Here is a 5763-nt window from a genome sequence, read left to right as displayed (position 1 = left end):
CTCTGGGATCATCAAATCTTTATTTCCTCCATCTCCTCCCTCTCTCCYCCAAAATTTCACTCTTTTATTTTACTGAAAGAATTTTAACACACCCCAAGTCCCAGATTTAGCTGTAATTCTGACAGAATCCTCTCTAACTGTGCTCATAAATCTGCTCTGTGCCAAAAAAAAAACTTTGATTTTTGCTCATTTTGCACTGGAACTGGGAATTCTGTCACTGCCAGGTGGAAATGTCACCAAACTACATCTCCATAATTTTAATGTCCCCGCTGCAAAAYGCCTTTTGTGCTGTGTTTGCATTCGGAATCTGCTGCTGGAACAAAAACATCCCATTTGGGTCACAACAAGGGGCCCAGTGCCGGGATAAAATTTTATGCCTAATCAGAAGAATTTGGGTTGTTTTGTGGCYATTTGGAGGTTTGTGATGTCCCAAACCATTCTCTTTGTCGTTTTTAAGTGGCCAGGTGCGGCAAGCAGGGGTTTTACTGTCACTCAGCCCCCCGTAATTGGCTTTGGGAGCAGAGCCTGGTGGTTTTTCGAGATATTTACAAGCAAGGGGTGACATTTTCGACAGATCAGGCAAAGCTGCTGACTCGGAGAAGCCTCGTTTTTGTGGCTGTCAGCAGCACARCCTCCCTGTTTGAGGGGAAAAGGAGGGATTGAGTTGTTTGGGGCTGACAGCGAGGTCTCACGGCTTTGCTGGGATTCAGAGCAGTCCTAATGTGGCTCAGGGATGGGAACTGAACAGGGAGGGAGGGAGGGATGGATCCAAGTCCTGCACTGGGAGCCAAACTCCAGGCAGGAAAGGATTTGGCTTAGGGGATGTTTTATTAGGATTGGCTGGGGAATCATAAAATCATGGAATGGTTTGGGTGGGAAGGGACCTCAAAACTCCTCTCATCCCGACCCCTGCCATGGCAGGAACACCTTCCACTGTCCCAGGCTGCTCCCAGCCCCAATGTCCAGCCTGGCCTTGGACACTGCCAGGGATCCAGGGGCAGCCACAGCTTCTCTGGGCACCCTGTGCCAGGGCCTSCCCACCCTCCCAGGRARCAATTCCTKCCCAATATCCCATCCATCCCTGCCCTCTGGCACTGGGAAGCCATTCCCTGTGTCCTGTCCCTKCAGCCTTTTTCCCCAGTCTCTCTCCRTGTTTYCTGCCAGYTCCTTCAGGTCCTGGAAGGCCACARTGAGGTCACCCCAAAGCTCCTCCTCTTCAGTCAGGACAATCCCTGTTCCTGTAGCCTTCCCACAGTGGCCCAGGCAGCAGCAGAATTCCTGCTTCTCGTCATCATCAAAACCCAGCCACTGGGATCCTCTGTCCTCTGCCACATTCCCTAGGACATTGYTTGTGGGGCCACACAGGATCTGGCTGGAAATTATTCAAATTCAAGATTAATTCTAAAATATTTGTAATTCTGTCCTTCCTGAGAACGATCCCAGACCTGCTTTGACCAGGGGAATTTTTTCTGTGGCCATGTCCAGAGTGTCACCCTGAGCTGCTGCAGGACACCACAATTCCATGAAATYCAYGATATTTTGTRGTTCCCGTGCTGAGGCTCAGCTCTSCATCACTCCCAGAGCTGTGACAGCCACCACAAAAACGGGGACACCTTCCTGTTTAAGCTTGGCACCTCCAGCTCCTCGGGAGGCTCGAATCCAGCACCRGAGCAGAGCCCAGCTGGAAAACCAGCTCAGATTTGGGATCCAGGATGGAAATAACCCGATGTTGGCAAACCAGGAGGTAACCATGGAAACCTTCCCAGGGATGGATGGGTCAGATTCAAAGTTGCAGGGAAGCAGGAATCTGCTCTGGATCAGTTTGTGTCCGTATGAAGACGTCCCAGAATCCCAGAATCACAGAATTCCAGGATCTCTGAGACAGGAAAAGCCCTCTAGGATCACTGAGCCCAAGCTGTGCCCAATGTCCCCACTTTGTCCCCAGCCCAGAGCACTCAGTGCCACCTCCAGCCCTTCCTTGGACACTCCAGGGATGGGCACTCCAAACCTCCCTGGGCAGCCCCTGCCGAGGCCTGACCACCCTTTCCATGGAGAAATTCCTCCTGGTGTCCAACCAGGCTCAGCCTGAGGCCATTTTCTGTCATCTCTGAGGGTCCCCAAGGAGCGGAAACTCCCAGGGTGTCCTTTCCAAACAACCTTCCCACTATCCCTGGAGGAAAGACCCTGGATTCCACCCTGGGGTGACAACACAGCCGTGAACCACAGCCCACACTGAGGCAGCACTTGGAGAATCTCGGAATATCCCGAGCTGGAAGGGGATCATCCAGTCACCCCAACACCCCAACCCTGTGCCTGGGTGGGATCAGAAGCTCCTGAAGGCCCTCATGGGGTGGCAGAGGGTGGTGGAACATCAGCACCGTCACTTCCCAGAAACTTCAAGTGGTTTTACACAGTGTGAAGCAGTTTAAAGCTGTGCAAAGGTTGCCAYGACTCCTGGAAAGAGTATTTTCCTTGGCCAGTTTGTGGAGATTTTCCCAGTGTGGGRAGAGCCTTTTCCAGCTGTTTTGAGAGCAAACAAGGACTGCAGAAGCTCAGGCTCAAGGCACCAAGCCACACTCACGAGGAATAAGCCAGGAAAGGCTGATTTTCCTCACTCAGGGAAATAATTGGGATGGTGGGAGGTGCAGAGGGGATGAAGGTGTGTGTGAGGGTCCAATGTGGATAAATATCCATGATGGGGATCTGAGATTAAATGGAAGTGGTTTTGGAATTGAATCCCTTACTGGGACTGGCCAGTTTGTAGCTCCTTGTCACGGGCTACAAACCCCGCTGTCACTATGAAAAAATTATCTGGGACAACAAATCTCCTATTCTCAAGCCAGCCCTAATATCCTGTTAATGGCACAGCACATGGAGAGACACGGCTGAAGCACGGCTGGGTTATTTGTCCTCTCTTTTCCCCATGTCAGAGGCTAAAATAAACCYGGAGCAGAATCCAAACCCCAACAAAACAGCCCCATTCCTCCTTTTCCGAGGCGTTCCTGTTCATAAATTGTGGCTGATGGAGGGRGGACGTGCTCCTGCCCTTTCTTTGTGGTGTCTGGACAGCTTCTCTACAAAATTAATAATGAGAATTAACTCCCCTGGGAGCTCCAGGCAGTGTCTGATCCTTCTCCCTGCCAAGGACAAAGCTCTGCTCCATGTGGGATTCACAGGGATCTGAAAACCCAGAGYAGAGGGGAAAGACTGGGTTTGAACACAAAGATTTTCAGAGATTTTGGAATGTGGTCCCAAAAGGAACGTGAAACCCAAACATTGATAATTTTTTCTTCCCGGATTATTCTTGAGGGGGAAATTCCAAGCAGCCAATGAAGGGATTTAATTTGGGCACGACACAGTGGGATTTTGATTCTGAAATTGGATAATCAATTACAATGTATTATATTACAAATATATAGGTCTCTGCAGTCTGGGAAAAAACAACTGAAAAATAAAACGGGAAARGTTTCCATTGCAGGAATTGAAAATCCTCCACTTGGAGAATCAGGAGAGCAGGAGGCAGAAGGAAATCCTGGAGGCTTTTGGAATGGAAGGAGCTGTGGCCCCATAGAATGTATTGGGATTGATGCAGATCCCCCCAGAAGTGGCGGTGGCACAAAGCAGAGGGACCGGGCAGTTCTTGGGTCACTCCTGATCAACGTTCCAGAGGCAGCACCTCCATGGGGGATCCCAGCTTGTTCCTGTCAGCACGTCATGGAGAGAGATGTGGAATCATGGGGAATCCCAGAATTGTAGAAAATCACAGTCATGTAAAATCCCAGAAYCATGGAAAATCCTGAGCTGGGAGCAACCCAAGAGAGMTGGAGAGGGACTKGGGACAAGGGWTGGAGGGACAGGACACAGGGAATGGCTTCCCAGTGCCAGAGGGCAGGGATGGATGGGATATTGGGAAGGAATTTTTCCCTGGGATGGACCTTCCAGGATGATCAAACCCAGCTCCCAGCCCTGCACAATCCACCCAACAATCCCAAGCAGGACCTGATGGAATCACGATAGAGAACTCAAAATACTCTGCTAACACCAAGGTGTTCCCATTTTTCATTCCCATTCCCTGTTCCCCAYGTGGGAAGGAAAACACAACTTTATCCCTCTACTTAGAGCGTCTYGGGGTGGTCACAGCTCAGGTCTCTGTCTGAGTGCTTTATGTTGGTTTTTACAGCTAAAAAAAAAAAAAAAAAGAAGAAGAAAAGAAATAAAGAGAAAGAACCCCTTGAGGGCTTCTGGGGACTYWTTKTGTTCAATAACCCCTCCTGTCCCTTCTCCAGGAGTTTCTTCAGGCACAAATGGAATTCCCTGATCCTTCCAAGGACAAGAGTTGTGCAATTKAACCGTATTTTGAGTGAAAAAGAACACCAAATGAAATGAAATTTTGAATGAAAAAGCACCAAATCATTCCACTGAGTCTGGTCCATGTCTGCTCCCATACCCTCCTGCTCATGGCTGCCCATTTTCAGTGGAAAATCTCAGGAATTCCAATTCCTACTCCATTCTGGCATTTCAGAGTGTCTTGGGTTGATTTTATGATAACATTTTTCCTATATTTTGTCTGCTTTTATGCCCCAAAATGTGCCAGTGGCTTTAAGGCAGACCCAGAAGAAGGGGCAGGGGGAACGGGGGAGGCAGTATGGGCAGTTCAAGCTGGGCTGACCTGGGGCCAGGGGAGTTCTGTTGTTGCTTCTTAGCTCCGGATTTGTTGTTAGCTTGGCAAACAGCTTTCCCCAGACTGCGGTGGGCACCCTTCAGTGGCTCCTGCGGCTTTCTTCTGGAGCAGTTCAGCAGAGCTTCACTCTGAGAGCCAAAGGCAAGTGCCGATCAGCCGGGGACTGGCTGGAAGAACCGCGGGCGCTGCTCCGTCTGGGCCCCGGACTCTGGAGGAGCCAAACCAGTGAGAGCGAGCACACCGAGCCCCCAGCCTCATCTACAGTGAAGAGAGGTCTGCCACCACAGGTTCTGCCAGGTTCCCACTGTTTACCTGAGCGGCCACGTGGACTTTAGTTTCTTTTCCCTGGGACAAGAGCCATGGCATCCTTCTCCGCACCACATGCCGAGCAGCTGTGGAGGAAGGGGTGGAGTTCATTCCTGGAGTTTTAAATATCCAACAGTTATTTATTCTTTTTTTATCCATGTCCTGTGGGCACCTTGTTTTGTTAAATAAACAATGTTTTTTTCTTCACTTTGACCCAAATATGTGTTTTGTATTGGTGGGAAAAATTATCAAACTTTTTCACTTCAGAAGAAACGTTCATTCCATGTTTCTCTCTGAAAAAATTGTTTCAAACCAAGACACAAAAGTGCTCCTGTATCTCTGTTCCAGGAGAACCAGCCCAGCCTCCCGTACTAGTTTAAAAGCAAACCAGTGGGGGAATTACCCTCACACAAATACATTGTGAGAGATTCTAAGTCAGAACTACAATTGAATAGGAAAAATTAAAATAAAGGCAACAGTATAGAAACAACAACTTAAACTGACAAAGTCAGAATCCACCCTGACAGCCTGTTGGACAGGGTGGTGCTGCAGTCCCGTTGCAGTGATGGATGTGCTCTCGTCCAAGCGCTGATCCTGACAGSTCCAGTCCATCTCTGGAGCTCCAGGGGTGGTTCTGGAGCTCCTCTGCTCTGGGAATGCAGTGGGAGCAGTGTCCCAGTGTTCCAGAGCCTCAGTTTCTGTGCCAGTAGGGATGTCCAGTTCCTCCTCTCTGGGCATTGGGGCATCTCCCAATGGGATGATGGAATTCCATGGGT

The sequence above is a fragment of the Malurus melanocephalus genome, unplaced genomic scaffold (assembly GCF_030028575.1).
Source record: "Malurus melanocephalus ecotype Western Australia unplaced genomic scaffold, MMel_1.1 scaffold_677, whole genome shotgun sequence".
NCBI classification, from domain to species: Eukaryota; Metazoa; Chordata; class Aves; order Passeriformes; family Maluridae; genus Malurus; species Malurus melanocephalus.
The sequence above is the reverse complement of the archived record's forward strand: the minus strand, read 5'-3'. Positions refer to the sequence as shown.